The sequence below is a fragment of the Lissotriton helveticus genome, chromosome 9, assembly GCF_964261635.1.
Source record: "Lissotriton helveticus chromosome 9, aLisHel1.1, whole genome shotgun sequence".
Taxonomy (NCBI): Eukaryota; Metazoa; Chordata; class Amphibia; order Caudata; family Salamandridae; genus Lissotriton; species Lissotriton helveticus.
The window spans coordinates 31002429-31023215 of record NC_136070.1 but is presented as its reverse complement, the minus strand read 5'-3'; the positions used below and the strand labels follow the sequence as shown (position 1 = coordinate 31023215).

Here is a 20787-nt window from a genome sequence, read left to right as displayed (position 1 = left end):
TGCGTGGGTGCCCTTTCTGCATCTTTTCTATTTCTGTCTAAATCTCTCCAAAAGTTGTGTGATCATCTACTTTCCGAATCAATCTCCACATATCAGGGGGTAAGATAAGCCCAAAAAATATGTCAATATCAGGCAAAGTCATAGTGCAAGAACTAATAGCCCCTTCAACTTCTTCATAAAAACCAGCCAGATTTTTCCGTGGATCAGGCAAAGCAGCTTTAAGAGCCATAATGTCCGCTCTACTCCAAGGAGTATAAACCCAATTATAAACAAAATATCTCTTCGCATCAGCTGAATCTTTAATGTCACTTGTTCCTGCACCCCTAGGAGGGACATATAAAGGCGCAGCTTCACGCATTGGTTTCCCATGAACTACAGTATCCTTATCTGTCCCTGGAACTTCCTGCGACACGGGGGTCTGAGCTGTTTGTTCAACTGCAGCAGCTGCCTTTTTCTCCTCTCGCAAAAGGAATGCATCAGTTCATAGTTTAACCACATGTTTAATTTGATCGGCCACCTGGAAAGGGAGAAAAAGACTGTCACTCAATTGTTTATGATCAGTTTTTATATCAACAGTCTCTAAGTCTGTGAAATAGTTCATAAAATGTGCAGTTACTTCTCCAGTAAACAACTCTGTAAAATATAACTGCTCTGACTCCGGCCATTGCTGAACATTTGCTATAATGTCTGGAGCAGAGGTATCACCACAAGCTGCTTTACGAACAGCAATCTGAGAGAGGTCGCACGGTCAGTGTGAGAAGTTGGCCTGGTAGGGGATGTTTCCAATTCTGGAACCACCTACTACCTGACCAAACAATCCCTTATGGTGTCTGGTTGTAAGTCAACCTTATTAGACAAGCTATCCTAGGGGTAGCATGGACTAAGCAGCCTAAAGGCTTAACTTAAGAGGTCGTGTTAAGCGAGCTGTTTTACCACATACAATCCTGTAATACCAAATGAAAGGACACCACACAAGTATATATTATAAAAATATATGTGTTTATTACTAAAAACAATCCCCAGTATTCTTTATGAATAAAGGGGCACAAGCGTTAAATCAAAAGCACTGTTTAAACATACAAAGTTGCACAATTATGGATGAGGGCAGGGGGCCACTCAAACCATATACTAAACCAGTGGTATAAGAGATGCCACTCGAGCAGTGGTTAGGCCTAGGGCCTAGGGAATCGCTGGGAGCAGTCAGGACAAGCAATGCTGAAGTCGGGAATGGCCCTCGGGATTCGGGAGATGTGCGGAAAGCGCACGCACGCACCAATGTTAACCAATGGTGCGTAAAAGTTGTAAAGTTAAAGTTAAAGGACACTTCCGCTGAACCTAGAGGAACAAAACTTAACACACAGACCCTAGAGGTGTGCACCAGTGTGGGAACACCGGCGGAGCAAAGTTACCTCACCCACAGGAAGTGGGTGCACAGGGTCGAAGTGGCGTCGGGTTTTGACTCGCAGGCTCTTGGTGCTTGAAGCTGAAAGGGCTGCAGGCGGGTTAAAGATGAAGTGTCCGGTGGAGTCCAAGGGTGGACTCAAGTTGTAGAGTACCTGAAAGCAGAGGGGACAGAGTCTGGGTCACTCAGCAGTGACCAGGGTGGAACCAGGACGGAACCAGGCAATGTCGGGCGCAATCAGGTGGTCGTCGAGGAGCTTCTCTCCACTGTCACGTGGGCTCTGGGGCATCTGCGACGTCCAGGAGCAGGTCACGATCTGTCCCACGCAGGCTCTCACCGTCGGTGCAGTCGGCTTCAAGTTTGGAGCAAACAAGCCTTGGCAAGAGCAATCCACGCGGGATCGGAAGATTGCTTCTCACTCGGACCAGGAAGGTCAGAGTCGGGGCTCCTTTTCAGGGGAGCTGGTGTGGATCTGGAGCAACCAGATTCACGAGTCTTCTTAGGTAGTTCGTCGACACAGGGACCACTAGCCAGCTGGCAAGTGACCGGGCCAACGCGTTGAGCCAAATAGAGCCAAAGGGCCCCACGCAGCACTCGTCGAGTGTGGAGGGCTGAACTTCGGCTCAGGAGCAGCTCAGGGTGGGGGCTTCTCAAACCCCGGTGCACAGCTTCGAGGATCACTCGTGGGCTGCACAGTCAGCGTCTCGTGGTCAATTCAAGATGGCGTGCCCCACGCTTCCGGTCGCCTCCACGGGTCTCACCTTTGCAGGGACTGTGGATCGGGCTGTTAGAAGGCAGGCAGGCTTGATCTCGTCGATCTCAGTCGCTCGAGTTCCGGCGGGAACTGCAACTAAGTAGACGTCGAGGGCTGGATGGTGCCTGCTGCTGCAGGGTGGTCACTCCTTGACCACAAGGGAGATTCTTCGGGCTTCCACGTTGAGATGGAGGGCGAAGGGTCCAGAGTTTCGTTTCTAATGTTTCTTCCAGGAAATCTGATGTGCATTGGCACTGCTCCCACTCTTATTCGAATCTGGTGGGCGTGATTACCTGCTAGGTCCCCTCCTATGGGTGGGACCCAGGAAGTGGGTGGATACACCCCCTTCCTTTGATCCAGGCCGCCCTGGCACGAGGGCTGGAGTGCCCCAGAACCGGTTTGGCCGGATTATGCAAGGGGCAGCCTTGTGCGCCCCAAGCAGTGTCTGGTTTCTTTCAAACCTCCCTGCTACAATACACTATCTCCTGTCTGGAGGGCGGTGACACCCTCCTGTGACAGGAAACCCTTTGTCCAGGACCCATTTGGTTGAGTTTCAGTCAACTGCAGGGGTCCAGACATTTGTCTGTGGCAGAGGCATCCATTTTGTGGATCTTAAGGTCTTTGGAGAAATTAACCGCATTAAAGTAAAGTAACATGTCTTACCCCTCTAGAGGGGTGGAATGCCATCCCCGTCGCCAGAACGGGCGCGGGGATGGTATTCCAAATCGTATGACACCTTACACGACATGTTTTGATAAAGCCAAACCAAAGTTGCTAAATAACCGCGAGGATTATAAGGCACTTAATAGTATATGGTATGGCATTATCCTGAAACAGCTTAGGGATTTGTTCCCGACGGCTGCAGACAGGCTCAGCTCATGCTAGAGCTCCATCTCACATAAAACCACGCACTCAGCCTCCAGGATTGATGAGGCCTACTATAGGAGTGGCTCACAGGTTTACATGTGTCCAGATATAGGTTTAGATATAGATATACTATACCTAAGCAAGGGGTGTTTACACCACCTTACCCCAGCTGAGTGATCAGCCAGTTGTGTCAATTTAAGAACCAGCCAGGGGTGGCAAAAGATATGCTGCAGCCCCTGGTAGGCCTTGGTGGCCCCTATGCCCTGTGCACCTATAGTGCATTATACAGGGGCTGACAAGGAGTCCATTTCCAATTGGTATGTGCCTATAGCACATGTGTCAGTAATTTAGTGAGAGAACAGCAGGCTGGGGGTCTGATCAGCAGGCCCACAGCCTCAGTAGTCGAAAACCAGTGAAGCAAAAAGCAAAAATTTGGGGTGACCATAGGATAGCAGACCCTACTCTCCTACAGTCAGCGATCAAAATTGAACGAGTGTGTCCTTTAGGGTCTAACTCTGTCCCTTTCTGACCTGGGGAAGATTTGTCATCATCAGAATCATCCTCGGGGGCAGAGGGAAAAGTATATGGGGGCGGGGATCGATCTAACAAAATTGAATCGCCCTGTGGTTTATTAGGTAGAGGTAGAGAGGATGCCAAACAGGGTATTGGCCATTTACCTGTAGACGGCGCTCCCTATCCTCTTTCTCTTTTGTTTCCCTCAGTTCTTTATTTTTCATTTCTTGCGCTTTCAGATAGATGTTTTCGCTGGTCTTTGTCTGCTAAAGCTTTCTCTTTCCTCACTCTCATGCGCTTCTTTCACCCACATTCGTACACAGTCAAACATATCTGGTGTACTTTTGCGCTTATACACACATTGTTCCACATACTGAATGTTTCTAAATTCGAATGACCCATTTATTGGCCATCGCAAATCAAGATCTTTTCTTGTGTATTTATTCCATAGTGCACTATACATTATGGAAGAAATGCCATTTTTAATGTACATATACCTATTTGGTGTCCCATCTGGGGGAGCCGGCTGACTTTGTTCTAAATCCATATTGGAACCTCCAAGAAAGCAACACATCCTTCGAAGCGTGCTTGAAACAGGCATGTCAAAAATATTATAGTATATATAATATTATACCAAGTAGTACTTAACCCAAATATTGTATCGTTCAAGAATTCAAAAATTTGAGAAAAATCTCCACATTGCCTGCCTATATAAATTACAATTTATATATACCCAAATCAAACCAGAATCTTTGGCCAAACAAATCAAGAAGTGTCGCATCCAACGACCTTAGCAAACAAAAGTCTCCAGCCTCCAACTGCCAAGTTCTAAATCGACCAAATGGTCACTGTAAGATGAACGCCAAAAGGGATCTCAGTCGGAAACCAGCACCACCTGGAGGGTCAAATCGGGAAAATCGGAAAAACACTTCGGCCTGCTAAAATAAGGGTCTTCTCATGCAGTGTACATCCTTAGCGAGATTCCAAACCTCCATCGAGACCACTCCTTCGGGCATCCAAGTCGCTGATGAGCCCCACGTGACGGGCGTCAATTTGTGGGGGTGAGCATTTTCAGGGACCCACCTGAAATGAAATGAAATGAAAAAGACTCTTATATAGCGCATGGCTACTCGGGAGCATCCCAGCGCTTAGGAGTGACCAGAAGGGAAAGGGCAGCGTGTGGAGAGCCCAGGCAAGCCTGGGAATCTAGGCCCTAGGGAAAAGCCAGGTTTTTAACTTTCTTCGAAATGCGAGGAGATTGGGCTCCTGGCGAAAGGATGGGGGCAGGGAGTTCCACAGTTTTGCCGCATTATATGAAAAAAGACGGCCGCCAGAACGGGCGCTATTGATTCTAGGGATCTCTGCAAGGTTCAAATCGTTAGAGCGCAGAGTTCTGGGTGCTTTGTATGGTCTGATCATCTTGTCTAGAATGGGGGGGCCTCTGCCATGGAGAGTTTTATGCACCATACAGAGTGTCTTGAAATGGATCCGATCCTTCACCGGAAGCCAATGGAGAGCATTCAACGCGGGTTTGGCTGAGGAGCGAAGACTGGAGCCCATTAACAGTCTCGCCGCCGAATTCTGGACGACCTGAAGTTGCCGGATCACCGATGTTGGTGCTCCTAGGTAGATCGCGTTACTGTACTCTAACCTAGATAGGATTAGGGCCTGGACTAGGATTTTCTTGGCTTTTCCTGGCAATTGAGGAAGGATTTTACGGATCGTCTTCAGTAGCCCAAAGCAAGTGGCTGCTGTTTTTTTTAGCTTGAGGTTTAAACGAAAGGTCCACATCGAGCCAAATGCCCAAGCTCTTGATCTCGGTTTTGGGGATGGGGCCGGGGCCCATACAGGGGGGCCACAGTATGGAGGTGTCAAATGTGGCCTGCCTTCCTAGTAGCATCAGCTCGGTCTTTCCACCATTCAATTTGAGGTGGGACTGGCCCATCCATTTAGCTACTGATTCCAGGCAGCTGCACAGATTCGTGGGGGGGGTGGGGGCTCTGCCTGGTTCAAAGAGACCACCAACTGGGTGTCATCAGCGTAGCTTACTAGTTGAATCCCGAAAGGGGCCACTATCTCCGCTATGGGAGCCATGTACACGTTAAACAGTGTGGGGATGAGGGAAGAGCCCTGCGGCACCCCACACTGCAACGGTACCGGGGAGGAGCAGCTGTTGTCCGCAAACACCTTAAAAAACCTGTCCCTAAGGAAAGATTCGAGCCACGCAAGGGCTTTGCCCGTGACTCCGATGTTATTAAGGTGAGATAGGAGGATACGGTGATTAACCGTATCAAAGGCGGCGCTGAGGTCCAGGAGGATGATGGCCACGCTGCCACCTGCGTCCAAGATCCTCCTGGACTCCTCAACCACCCTCAGCAGAGCTGTTTCCGTTCCCTGCCCCTTGTGGAACCCTGTTTGGGATGAGTGAAGCAGATTAGATGTTTCTAAAAATGAGGCAAGTTGACTGTTTACAAACTTTTCAGTCAACTTGCTGATGCCAGGGAGAAGGGAAATAGGGCGATAGTTGGTGCAGGAGTTCACCTTTTTGCGCACTCGTCCTTTAGACTGACAAAGTAGAGATTGGCACGGAATCTGTAATATCAAGAAAATAGTTTATTAGGACTCATGAGTGGAACTACATCGATGCATATCCCTCAGGCAATGTATGAGGCAGCACATGGAGTACAGAAACCATGGTGCTTATATACACCTTTTACTTGCAGAGTAAGCATGGAGGTTCAAAAAGAGGAAGTACAAGTGTACACACAAATAACTAGTTACATACAAGGATACATAAGAATCGCTTAGTCAACAGAGTGGGAGGAGTTACAAAACTGCTGATATTAGTAAAAATAGCCTGACAGTTAAATGTATAACAGGTGCATCCTGGCAGCTACGGCCTCACTGAGCATGCGCAGTGCTCATGCTCAGTGCTGAAAGAGTTAACTATAGATGAACACTCAGACGAAATTGAGAAGCAGGCAACAATGAAGACGGGAAGCACAAGGCAAACATGTGGCTAACTAAAATGCCCAGACGTCGGTTCCTTGCTCACTTTGCCACTGGATTCAAGCTAGCCTGGCTGATGACGGCTGATAAGCCAGAAACCGGTCCTAGGATGCTTGTTTCCGGTCCAGGGAAGACATGACTTGGCAGTTTGGGATGGACTGTTCCCATGAGGCACAGGGGCAGACTGGTTCGCATATGGCCATGTCTGAACTGGGGTGGCGGAGTGAGCTAAAGAATGATGATGGATTAAACCCAGATCAGTTGACTGGGGGTGAGTGCTTGCAATGTTCAACACTCCGTCCATCATCCCCATTGGTTTTGCTTTGTTCGCCCTAAGTTGGCAGGATATGCCTAGACTTGGGTCGCTTGCTCCCTTTGCCACTGGATTCAAGCTAGCCTGGCTGATGACGGCTGATTAGACTGAAAACGATCCCAGGATGCTTGTTTCCAGTCCAGGGAAGACATGACTTGGCAGTTTCGGGGTGGGCTGTTCCCATGAGGCACAGGGTCAGACTGATTTGCATATGGCTATGTCCGAACTGGGGTGGTGGAGTGAGCTAAAGAATGATGATGGATTAAACCCAGATCAGTTTACTGGGGGTGAGTGCTTGCAATGTTCAACACTCTGTCCATCATCCCCTTTGGTTTAGCAATAGACAGTATCATTACGTCTGAGCAGGGCCCCTAAACTAGTAATGGACAGTAACAGCATTTCTCAGCAGACCTAACCCATTCTAGTAATGGACAGTATTAAAACATCTAAGTAGGGCTCCCAAACTCATAATGGCCAGTACCAACACTCCTCAGTAGGGCTCCTATACCCATAAGAGACAGTACCAGCCTTCCTCAGTAGGGCTGCTATACAACTAAGAGATGGTACCAGCACTCCTCAGTAGGGCTCCTATCCCAGTAAGAGACAGTGTCAGCACTTCTCAGCAGGACCCCTAAACTAGTAATGGCCAGTACCAGCACTCCTCAGTGGGGCTCCTACACCAGTAAGATACAGTACCAGCACTCCTCAGTAGGGCTCCTGTACCATTAAGAGACAGTACCAGCACTCCTCAGTAGAGCTCCTGTACCATTAAGAGACAGTACCAGCACTCGTCAGTAGGGCTCCTGTACCATTAAGAGACAGTACCAGAACTCCTCAGTAGGGCTCCCATACTAGAAAGAGACAGTAACAGAACTCCTCAGTAGGGCTCCCATACTAGTAAGAGACAGTACCAGCACTCCTCAGTAGGGCTCCCATATCAGTACGAGACAGTACCAGCACTCCTCAGTAGGGCTTTTATACCAGTAAGAGACAGTTCCTGCACTCCTCCGTAGAGCCCTATACCAGTAAGAGACAGTACCAGCACTCCTCAGTAGGGGTCCTATACCAGTAAGAGACAGTACCAGCACTCCTCAGTAGTGCTCACGTACCAGTAAGCGACAGTACCAGCACTCCTCAGTAGTGCTCACGTACCAGTAAGAGACAGTACCAGCACTCCTCAGTAGTGCTCAAGTACCAGTAAGAGACAGTACCAGCACTCCTCAGTAGTGCTCAAGTACCAGTAAGAGACATTACCAGCACTCCTCAGTAGGGCTCCTGTACCACTAAGAGACAGTACCAGCACTCCTCGGTAGGGACCTATACCAATAAGAGACAGTATCAGCACTCCTCTGTAGGGCTCCTATACCAGTAAGAGACAGTACCAGCACTCGTCAGTAGGCCTCCTATACCAGTAAGAGACAGTGTCAGCACTCCTCAGTAGGGCTCCTATACCGGTAAGAGACAGTACCAGCACTCCTCAGTAGGGCTCCTGTACCATTAAGAGACAGTACCAGCACTCCTCGGTAGGGACCTATACCAATAAGAGACAGTATCAGCACTCCTCTGTAGGGCTCCTATACCAGTAAGAGACAGTACCAGCACTCCTCGGTAGGGCCCTATACCAGTAAGAGACAGTACCAGCACTCCTCAGTAGGGCTCCTGTACCATTAAGAGACAGTACCAGCACTCCTCGGTAGGGCTCCTATACCAGTAAGAGACAGTACCAGCACACCTCAGTAGGGCTCCTGTACCATTAAGAGACAGTACCAGCACTCCTCAGTAGTGCTCACGTACCAGTAAGCGACAGTACCAGCACTCCTCAGTAGTGCTCACGTACCAGTAAGAGACAGTACCAGCACTCCTCAGTAGTGCTCAAGTACCAGTAAGAGACAGTACCAGCACTCCTCAGTAGTGCTCAAGTACCAGTAAGAGACATTACCAGCACTCCTCAGTAGGGCTCCTGTACCACTAAGAGACAGTACCAGCACTCCTCGGTAGGGACCTATACCAATAAGAGACAGTATCAGCACTCCTCTGTAGGGCTCCTATACCAGTAAGAGACAGTACCAGCACTCGTCAGTAGGCCTCCTATACCAGTAAGAGACAGTGTCAGCACTCCTCAGTAGGGCTCCTATACCGGTAAGAGACAGTACCAGCACTCCTCAGTAGGGCTCCTGTACCATTAAGAGACAGTACCAGCACTCCTCGGTAGGGACCTATACCAATAAGAGACAGTATCAGCACTCCTCTGTAGGGCTCCTATACCAGTAAGAGACAGTACCAGCACTCCTCGGTAGGGCCCTATACCAGTAAGAGACAGTACCAGCACTCCTCAGTAGGGCTCCTGTACCATTAAGAGACAGTACCAGCACTCCTCGGTAGGGACCTATACCAATAAGAGACAGTATCAGCACTCCTCTGTAGGGCTCCTATACCAGTAAGAGACAGTACCAGCACTCCTCGGTAGGGCCCTATACCAGTAAGAGACAGTACCAGCACTCCTCAGTAGGGCTCCTGTACCATTAAGAGACAGTACCAGCACTCCTCGGTAGGGCTCCTATACCAGTAAGAGACAGTACCAGCACACCTCAGTAGGGCTCCTGTACCATTAAGAGACAGTACCAGCACTCCTCGGTAGGGACCTATACCAATAAGAGACAGTATCAGCACTCCTCTGTGGGGACCTATACCAGTAAGAGACAGTACCAGCACTCCTCGGTAGGGACCTATACCAATAAGAGACAGTATCAGCACTCCTCTGTAGGGCTCCTATACCAGTAAGAGACAGTATCAGCACTCCTCAGTAGGGCCCTATACCAGTGAGAGACAGTGTCAGCACTCGTCAGTAGGGCTCCCATTCCAGTAAGAGACAGCACCAGCACTCCTCGGTAGGGCTCCCATACTAGTAGGAGACAGTACCAGCACTCGTCAGTAGGGCTCCCATTCCAGTAAGAGACAGTACCAGAACTCCTCAGTAGGGCTCCCATACTAGAAAGAGACAGTAACAGAACTCCTCAGTAGGGCTCCCATATCAGTACGAGACAGTACCAGCACTCCTCAGTAGGGCTTTTATACCAGTAAGAGACAGTTCCTGCACTCCTCCGTAGAGCCCTATACCAGTAAGAGACAGTACCAGCACTCCTCAGTAGGGGTCCTATACCAGTAAGAGACAGTACCAGCACTCCTCAGTAGTGCTCACGTACCAGTAAGCGACAGTACCAGCACTCCTCAGTAGTGCTCACGTACCAGTAAGAGACAGTACCAGCACTCCTCAGTAGTGCTCAAGTACCAGTAAGAGACAGTACCAGCACTCCTCAGTAGTGCTCAAGTACCAGTAAGAGACATTACCAGCACTCCTCAGTAGGGGTCCTATACCAGTAAGAGACAGTACCAGCACTCCTCAGTAGGGCTCCTGTACCATTAAGAGACAGTACCAGCACTACTCGGTAGGGCCCTATACCAATAAGAGACAGTATCAGCACTCCTCAGTAGGGCTCCTGTACCAGTAAGAGACAGTACCAGCACTCCTCGGTAGGGCCCTATACCAGTAAGAGACAGTACCAGAAGTCCTCAGTAGGGCTCCTACAACAGTAAGAGACAGTACCAGCACTCCTCAGTAGTGCTCCTGTACCAGTAAGAGACTGTACCAGCACTCCTCAGTAGGGCTCCCATACCAGTAAGAGACTGTACCAGCACTCGTCAATATGGCTCCCATACCAGTAAGAGACTGTACCAGCACTCGTCAGTAGGGCTCCCATTCCAGTAAGAGACAGTACGAGCACTCCTCAGTAGGGCTCCCATACTAGTAGGAGACAGTACCAGCACTCTTCAGTAGGGCTCCCGTACCAGTAAGAGACAGTACCAGCATTCCTCAGTAGGGCTCCGGTACCATTAAGAGACAGTACCAGCACTCCTCAGTAGGGCTCCTGTACCATTAAGAGACAGTACCAGCACTCCTCAGTAGGGCTCTTATACCAGTAAGAGACAGTTCCTGCACTCCTCCGTAGAGCCCTATACCAGGAAGAGACAGTGTCAGCACTCCTCAGTAGGGCTCCTATAGCAGTAAGAGACAGTACCAGCACTCCTCAGTAGGGCTCCGATACCATTAAGAGACAGTACCAGCACTCCTCAGTAGGGCTCCTATACCAGTAAGAGACAGTACCAGAACTCCTCAGTAGGGCTCCCATACTGGTAAGAGACAGTACCAACACTCCTTGGTAGGGCCCTATACCAGTAAGAGACAGTACCAGCACTCGTCAATATGGCTCCCATACCAGTAAGAGACAGTACCAGCACTCCTCAGTAGGGCCCCCATACCAGTAAGAGACAGTACCAGCACTCCTCAGTAGGGCTCCGATACCATTAAGAGACAGTACCAGCACTCCTCAGTAGGGCTCCTATACCAGTAAGAGACAGTACCAGAACTCCTCAGTAGGGCTCCCATACTAGTAAGAGACAGTACCAACACTCCTTGGTAGGGCCCTATACCAGTAAGAGACAGTACCAGCACTCGTCAATATGGCTCCCATACCAGTAAGAGACAGTACCAGCACTCGTCAATATGGCTCCCATACCAGTAATAGACAGTACCAGCACTCCTCAGTAGGGGTCCTATACCAGTAAGATACAGTACCAACACTCCTTGGTAGGGCCCTATACCAGTAAGAGACAGTACCAGCACTCGTCAATATGGCTCCCATACCAGTAAGAGACAGTACCAGCACTCCTCAGTAGGGCTCCCATACCAGTAAGAGACTGTACCAGCACTCGTCAGGAGGGCTCCCATTCCAGTAAGAGACAGTATGAGCACTCCTCAGTAGGGCTCCCATACTAGTAGGAGACAGTACCAGCACTCCTCAGTAGGGCTCCTGTACCATTAAGAGACAGTACCAGCACTCCTCAGTAGGGCTCCTGTACCATTAAGAGACAGTACCAGCACTCCTCAGTAGGGCTCCGATACCATTAAGAGACAGTACCAGCACTCCTCAGTAGGGCTCCCATACCAGTAAGAGACAGTACCAGCACTCCTCAGTAGGGGTCCCATACCAGTAAGAGACAGTACCAGCACTCCTCAGTAGCGCTCTTATACCAGTAAGAGACAGTTCCTGCACTCCTCGGTAGAGCCCTATACCAGTTAGAGACAGTGTCAGCACTCGTCAGTAGGGCTCCTATAGCAGTAAGAGACATTACCAGCACTTCTCAGTAGGAGTCCTATACCAGTAAGAGACAGTACCAGCACTCCTCAGTAGTGCTCAAGTACCAGTAAGAGACAGTACCAGCACTCCTCAGTAGTGCTCACGTACCAGTAAGAGACATTACCAGCACTCCTCAGTAGGGCTCCTGTACCATTAAGAGACAGTACCAGCACTCCTCAGTAGGGCTCCTATACCAGTAAGAGACAGAACCAGCACTCCTCGGTAGGGCCCTATACCAGTAAGAGACAGTACCAGCACTCCTCAGTAGGGCCCTATACCAGTAAGAGACAGTACCAGCACTCCTCAATAGGGTTCCTTTGCATTTCTCCCCTGAGGCGGAAGCCGGGGATCTTCATCTTCATACTTTTGCTGCATACATTTGTATGTACCAATTCTTTGCTGGTAAAAAACGTTTTTAACGCATGTAAATATTTTAAAAGCCTATTTTATTTACTTGCCACCTAGGACTCTCGAGTGCGAGAATTACATCCAGCAGAGGCTCCCCATTCTTGATCTCCTTGTCACGGCCCAGCCGAGTAAGGTGCTGACGCCGTGACTCTGACGAATACGGCCACCATCTTCCTGGGAGGAAAGGGTTGCGGTCCAGCTGCTGGACGCCTCCCACCCTCCTCCAGCTTGTATAAAGGGATCATGCTTGACGGGCGCAGCGGGCGCGCCGGCCGCGCGCCAAAGGCGCGCCAAAGGCAAGCCCGTCTGCGCCCGTCCGCGCCGGGACCGGGCCCAGGGCCGTGACCCCTGGTCCAGACATTATTTATAGCAATACCCCTACCCTTAAATATACTAATATTATGCTACACAAACTGCGCCCACCACTTCCTGCAAGCTGCTGTCCATTAGACCTGGACCTTGCCCCGTTGCATCCTCTGTACTCGTGTCCCCACTGTAAGACAATCATCCCTTTGATGAACAAAATCCTCACCCCCATGAGTAAAAAACGCCCAAAGAGCATTTTGATGGCACTCACCAATGTCCGTTCCCTTGGAAAACACAGGCAGGACATTGCAGATCTGATAAGGGACAGGAACATAGACATACTGTTCTTGACCAAGACATGGATGGACAGTGCATCCGACCCAGACTTAGTGGTCGCGGTCCCCAATGGCTTCAAGGTTTATAGACAAGACAGGGAACGTAAAAAAGGAGGCGGGTTAGCAATCATTACCCGTGACACCTGTGTTGTCAGAACCTCCCAGATCCCCTCGTCCACTTGTGAAGCCATGCAATTTGCCATCAGATTCTCCCCATCTGATAATCTTAAAGGAGTTCTCCTTTATAGGCCACCAGGAGCACGGACCAAATTCCTTGCAGATTTTAGTACTATGCTTGAGCATTTAGCCATTGAAAAATCCCTAATGGTATTAGGGGATTTTAATTTCCATTTAGAGAAAATTGAAGATAGGGACAGTACTTCCCTTCTATCCGGTATGAGCACCTTAGGGCTCCCTCAACTGGTTAATTCCCCTACGCATGATGGTGGTCACACTTTGGATGGTATCTTTACCAACTCTGAGGGTTTTCTTATAACGGATAGCCTTCCACTTACTTGGTCAGACCATCACGCAATCGTGGGCATAATTACCCCCAATGAAGTTACTACTGCCAAAGCACCTATCTCCAATCACGAACCTTTTAAGGCTTGGAAAGATATAGACAGTGCTACATTAAAAACTTCTCTCATTAACTCCAAGCCCATATTATCCTCTGATCCCAACATAGCTACTAAGTAATTTCAGGACTGGTTGGGTCTTGCTATTAACTCTCTAGTACCCCTAAAACATGTAACAAGAAATAGATCCACCCCCTCTGCTCCCTGGTTTACTGAGGACCTTAGGGTCCAGAAACAACTATGTAGGAATAGGGAAAGGCATTGGCGGAAATCGTATAATGAGGAAAGTAAATTGCGTTACAAGATGATGTTGGCAAAATATAAAGTTATGATTGCCGATGCCAAACGGAAGTACTTCAGCGAACGGATAGAGCAAGCCAAGAACTCAACTAAACAGCTCTACGATACCACTAAGTATTTAGCTGGATATTCCCCTGACCTTACTCCTCCTCCCTCTCAATCCTTCTGTGATGCACTGGGAACCTTTTTCTTCACTAAGGTTAATGATATTTATACCACCTTTGCTGCCATTGCCAATAACTCCTCAACAACCACTTACTCTACACCGTCTGTCTCCTTATTCACACAATTTAAAGATATTACAGAGAATCAAATAAGGCACACTATCTCCTCGGTTAAAACTGGTTCAGCCCTAGATCCTTGTCCTGTCAACACTCTTCTTCCTGTTATGGGTACTTTGTTACCTGCCATTACTCAAATTTGTAATGACATGTTCAGATCTGGGATTTATCCGGAAAGTTTGAAAAAACACTCCTCAAACCTCTTTTAAAAAAGCCACATCTTGATAGGGATGACCTCAAAAACTACCGACCGATAGCCAGCCTTCCTGGTTCATAACCTAGCTACTTCCGACTGTACTGGCTCCAGTCTTGTTCCATCTCAGACCCTCTGCTCTTCACTCAATGATTATTTCATTGATAAGATCGGTAACATAAAGGCCAATATTCCTACGGTGCTCCAAGCTGGCTTCTCTTGCTCCCTTCCTCTGCCCCCCTCCTCCCTGGATCATCTTCCACCCATTTCCATGGACCGTTTCCTTAACCTGCGCACAAAAGTCAAATCTGGCTCTCCGGCAGACTGTGCTCCTGCACGGATCCTCAAGACTCTTTTCACTAGCTGTCCTGCTCCCCCTCTTGCCCTTCTTAATGCTTCTTTAGCCTTGGGTTCTGTTCCTTCATCTTTCAAATCTGCTATAGTTTTTCCCATTCTTAAAAAAACTGGTCTGGATCCCTCTCTTTCTTCTAATTTTAGGCCTATCTCTCTTCTCCCTTATCTGGGCAAGATCCTTGAAAGCTATGTCACATCTTGCCTGTCCAACTACATCGAGGAGAACCACCTTCTGGCCTCCCATCAGGCGGGTTTTCGCCCAGGCCATTCCACGGAGTCAGTGGTCATTGCGGTCCTGGACGAACTCAAAGGGAAAGCTGATATCAATCTCCCCCAGGCCCTGGTCCTCCTCGATCTGTCCGCTGCGTTTGACACGGTCGATCATTCCATCCTTCTCGACCGTGTCAGCGCAGCGGGCATCCGGGGCACTGCCTTTTCCTGGATTGCGTCCTTTCTACAGGGCAGGTCCCAGGCGGTTCATCTCTCAGGCTTCTCTGCTCCCCCTCGCTTGGTCACCTGTGGGGTCCCCCAAGGCTCCTCCCTTTCCCCTCTCCTCTTCAATCTTTATATCTACCCCCTTATTATTTCTCTTCTCGAGCTGGGGGTCTCTGTGTATAACTACGCGGATGACCTCCAGCTTGTCTTTGATCTTTCTTCCCCTTCTGTCTCTCTTCCTAAGTTTTGTTCCACCTTAGTCTTCATATCCGAATGGATGAGCTTCAATCACTTGAAGCTCAATCCGGACAAGACGGAGCTTGTCCTCACGGGTGGTCCCTCTAACCCTTGGTCTGCGGTTCACTGGCCCCCTTCCTTTGGTTCCCCCCCTTCACCGGTCTCTTCTGTTCGGACTTTGGGCATCAAGGTCAGCCATGACCTGACCATGCATGCCCAAGTCAGCTCCGTAGTATCCTCTTGTTTTCTGTCCCTCCGCCTCATCCGGAAGATCTCCCGGTATTTCTCCGCGGACGCCCTCAAAACCATAGTCACGGCTCTTATCACCTCTCACCTTGACTATGGGAATGGCTTGTATGTGGGCATACCCGCCTATGAAACCCGCCGCCTTCAGGCCATTCAAAACCAGGCCGCCCGCCTCATTCTTCGTCTTCCCAAATCTTCCCACATCACTCCTGCACTCAAGTCCCTTCATTGGCTTCCTGTGCACTTTAGATCTTTTTTTAAATTGGCCTGTCTGGCCTTTCGTGCCCACACCCACTCAGCCCCCCTCTTTATTGGATCTCTCATCATTCCTCACGTCCCCAGCCGCACTCTCCGCTCCTCCTCTCTTTCCCTCCTCCACGTCCCCCGTTTCCGTAAATCCAGAACTGGAGGCACCCGATTTTCGGTTCTGGCCCCCCCGGTTCTGGAACAGTCTTCCCCTGTCCGTCCGCTCTATTCCCATCTACTCCCATTTCCGTAAAGCTCTCAAAACTTTCTTGTTTTCTCAGGCATTCCCCTGCTAGTTCCCCCGAGTCCCCTCTGTGAGCCTGGTTCAAACCCTCAGTGCCAGGAAGCCGCTTGGCCGCAGTGCGCTTAATTAAGTTTCTTTTTTCATTTCATTTTCATTCCTGGCAAAGGTAGTAGAAAAAGTGATGAACTCACAGTTGTCCGAGTTCATTGAGGAACATCACCTATTGGATGATACCCAATTTGGGTATCGCAAGTTCCATGGCACTGAAACCGCCTTGATCAAAGCGGCGGATGACATTAGGGTCATCCGAGATCGGGGAGGAACTGCAGTACTGGTACTACTTGATTTATCTGCAGCCTTCGACACGGTCGACCATTTGATTTTGGTCGACCGTGTCGGAAAAATGGGCATTAAACAAGTAGCTAAAGATCTACTGGCCTCGTTTCTGTCAGGCAGAACTCAGGCCGTCACTCTGGGTTATTTTCAATCGACTAATCTGTCTCTGCCATGTGGGGTCCCACAAGGCTCATCCCTGAGTCCGACACTTTTTAATATCTATGTGTCGGACCTAGCCAATATCATCAAAGCACACGGGATGAGCCTTACCTCATACGCTGATGATACACAGTTAGTCCTGTCCATTAAAAATAATGGACAAAAGATGGCCGATGAATTCAAAGACTGTATGCTGGCAATTGGAGACTGGATGGCCTCCAATTGTCTAAAACTCAATTCCGACAAGACGGAGGTTGTCATTTTTGGACAACTTACACCTAGCTGGTCCCCTGCTTGGTGGCCTGCGTCTTTCGGAACCCTGCCTAATCCCATCTCTAAGGTAAGGAACCTGGGAGTTGTTTTTGACAACCAGCTCAACTTCGTTGCCCACGCCAACCAAGTAGCATCTTCTGCCTTTCACAAGATTCGCCTAATAAGGAAAATCATCCCCTTCCTTCCTGAAAGTGCCGGGAAAACTCTGGTAAGCTCTCTGGTGCTGTCCACCTTGGACTATTGAAATGGTCTTTTTGCTGATGCCCAGGTTAGAGTATTCAGTAAAATGCAAACAATACAAAATGCGGCAGCAAGACTACTTGCCGGAATTCCCAAACATAAGTCCGCCAGAGATACTATCAGACGACTTCACTGGCTTCCAATTAGAAGTAGGGTTAAGTTTAAAACTCTCTGCATTGTATACAAGGCATTGCATAATCAGGGACCTCAGTTCCTCAAAGATCAGCTGATTCCTACCCGCCCCCTCAGGGGACTGCGATCCTCCACCTTTAATGACCTAGTGGTGCCCCGTACCAGGACTGTCTCCTGGGGAGACCGTCGATTCATGGTCTCGGCCCCAAAGCTGTGGAATACCCTAACTCAGTCAATCTGGACCAGCACCTCTTTCTGGTCCTTTCGTAAACATCTTAAAACCTGGCTGTTTAACCAGTAATGTCTCAGATCATACATTTGTTGCGAGAATATGATGCAGAAGTTGCAGCGCAGACACGCCCAATGTCATTCGTTCGCGCTTTATCAAATCTCATGAATAAATAAATAAATAAATACCAGTAAGAGATAGTACCAGCACTCCTCTGTAGGGCCCTATACCAGTAAGAGACAGTGTCAGCACTCGTCAGTAGGGCTCCCATACCAGTAAAAGACAGTACCAGCACTCCTCAGTAGGGCTCCTATACCAATAAGAGACAGTACTGGCACCCATCAGTAGGGCTCCCATACCAGTAAGAGACAGTACCAGCACTCTTCAGTAGGGCTCCTGTACCAGTAAGAAACAGTACCAGCACTCCTCGGTAGGGCCCTATACCAGTAAGAGACAGTACCAGCACTCCTCAATAGGGCTCCTGTACCAGTAAGAGACAGTACCAGCACTCCTCAGTAGGGCTCCTATACCAGTAAGAGACAGTACCAGCACTCCTCGGTAGGGCCCTATACCAGTAAGAGACAGTACCAGCACTCCTCAGTAGGGTTCCTGCACCATTAAGAGACAGTACCAGCACTCCTCAGTAGGCCTCCTATACCAGTAAGAGACAGTACCAGAACTTCTCAGTAGGGCTCCCTATACTAGAAAGAGACAATACCAGAACTCCTCAGTAGGGCTCCCATACCAGTAAGAGACAGTACCAGCACTCCTCAGTAGGGCTCCTATACCAGTAAGAGACAGTACCAGAACTCCTCGGTAGGGCTCCCTATACTAGAAAGAGACAATACCAGAACTCCTCAGTAGGGCTCCTATACCAGTAAGAGACAATACCAGAACTCCTCAGTAGGGCTCCCATACCAGTAAGAGACAGTACCAGCACTCCTCAGTAGGGCTCCCATACCAGTAAGAGACAGTACCAGCACTCCTCAGTAGGGCTCCTATACCAGTAAGAGACAGTACCAGAACTCCTCAGTAGGGCTCCTATACCAGTAAGAGACAGTACCAGAACTCCTCAGTAGGGCTCCCATACCAGTAAGAGACAGTACCAGCACTCCTCAGTAGGGCTCCTATACCAGTAAGAGACAGTACCAGCACTCCTCAGTAGGGCTCCTATACCAGTAAGAGACAGTACCAGCACTCCTCAGTAGGGCTCCTATACCAGTAAGAGACAGTACCAGCACTCCTCAGTAGGGCTCCTATACCAGTAAGAGACAGTACCAGCACTCCTCAGTAGGGCTCCTATACCAGTAAGAAACAGTACCAGCACTCCTCGGTAGGGCCCTATACCAGTAAGAGACAGTACCAGCACTCCTCAGTAGGGCTCCTGTACCAGTAAGAGACAGGACCAGCACTCTTCAGTAGGGTTCCTGCACCATTAAGAGACAGTACCAGCACTCCTCAGTAGGCCTCCTATACCAGTAAGAGACAGTACCAGAACTTCTCAGTAGGGCTCCCTATACTAGAAAGAGACAATACCAGAACTCCTCAGTAGGGCTCCCATACCAGTAAGAGACAGTACCAGCACTCCTCAGTAGGGCTCCTATACCAGTAAGAGACAGTACCAGCACTCCTCAGTAGGGCTCCTATACCAGTAAGAGACAGTACCAGCACTCCTCAGTAGGGCACCTGTACCAGTAAGAGACAGTACCAGCACTCCTCGGTAGGGCTCCCGTACCAGTAAGAGACAGTACCAGCACTCCTCAGTAGGGCTCCCATACCAGTAAGAGACAGTACCAGAACTCCTCAGTAGGGCTCCCATACTAGTAAGAGACAGTACCAGCACTCCTCAGTAGGGCTCCCATACCAGTAAGAGACAGTACCAGAACTCCTCAGTAGGGCTCCCATACTAGTAAGAGACAGTACCAACACTCCTCAGTAGGGCTCCCATACCAGTAAGAGACAGTACCAGCACTCCTCGGTAGGGCCCTATACCAATAAGAGACAGTACCAGCACTCCTCAGTAGGCCTCCTATACCAGTAAGAGACAGTACCAGAACTCCTCAGTAGGGCTCCCCTACTAGTAAGAGACAGTACCAGCACTCCTCAGTAGGGCTCCTGTACCATTAAGAGACAGTACCAGCACTCCTCAGTAGGGCTCCTATACCATTAAGAGACAGTACCAGCACTCCTCAGTAGGGCTCCTATACCATTAAGAGACAGTACCAGCACTCCTCAGTAGGGCTCCCATACCAGTAAGAGACAGTGCCAGCACTACTCAGTAGGGCTCCTGTACCAGTAAGAGACAGGACCAGCACTCTTCAGTAGGGTTCCTGCACCATTAAGAGACAGTACCAGCACTCCTCAGTAGGCCTCCTGTACCATTAAGAGACAGTACCAGCACTCCTCAGTAGTGCTCCTGAACCAGTAAGAGACAGTACCAGAACTTCTCAGTAGGGCTCCCTATACTAGAAAGAGACAATACCAGAACTCCTCAGTAGGGCTCCCATACCAGTAAGAGACAGTACCAGCACTCCTCAGTAGGGCTCCTATACCAGTAAGAGACAGTACCAGAACTCCTCGGTAGGGCTCCCTATACTAGAAAGAGACAATACCAGAACTCCTCAGTAGGGCTCCTATACCAGTAAGAGACAATACCAGAACTCCTCAGTAGGGCTCCCATACCAGTAAGAGACAGTACCAGCACTCCTCAGTAGGGCTCCCATACCAGTAAGAGACAGTACCAGCACTCCTCAGTAGGGCTCCTATACCAGTAAGAGACAGTACCAGAACTCCTCAGTAGGGCTCCTATACCAGTAAGAGACAGTACCAGAACTCCTCAGTAGGGCTCCCATACCAGTAAGAGACAGTACCAGCACTCCTCAGTAGGGCTCCTATACCAGTAAGAGACAGTACCAGCACTCCTCAGTAGGGCTCCTATACCAGTAAGAGACAGTACCAGCACTCCTCAGTAGGGCTCCTATACCAGTAAGAGACAGTACCAGCACTCCTCAGTAGGGCTCCTATACCAGTAAGAGACAGTACCAGCACTCCTCAGTAGGGCTCCTATACCAGTAAGAAACAGTACCAGCACTCCTCGGTAGGGCCCTATACCAGTAAGAGACAGTACCAGCACTCCTCAGTAGGGCTCCTGTACCAGTAAGAGACAGGACCAGCACTCTTCAGTAGGGTTCCTGCACCATTA

At 49.4% G+C, this 20787-nt stretch overlaps 1 long non-coding RNA gene across 1 annotated transcript in view; it reads right to left on the bottom strand.

Moving 5' to 3' along the window:
• Positions 1-390: 390 nt before the first annotated feature.
• Positions 391-20787, bottom strand: part of LOC144782603 (uncharacterized) — a 630451-nt gene continuing 610054 nt past the window's right edge. Inside the window, exon 3 of the long non-coding RNA XR_013601165.1 lies at positions 391-517. This is a non-coding gene — a long non-coding RNA (uncharacterized LOC144782603). The remainder of the gene's footprint in view (positions 518-20787) is intronic.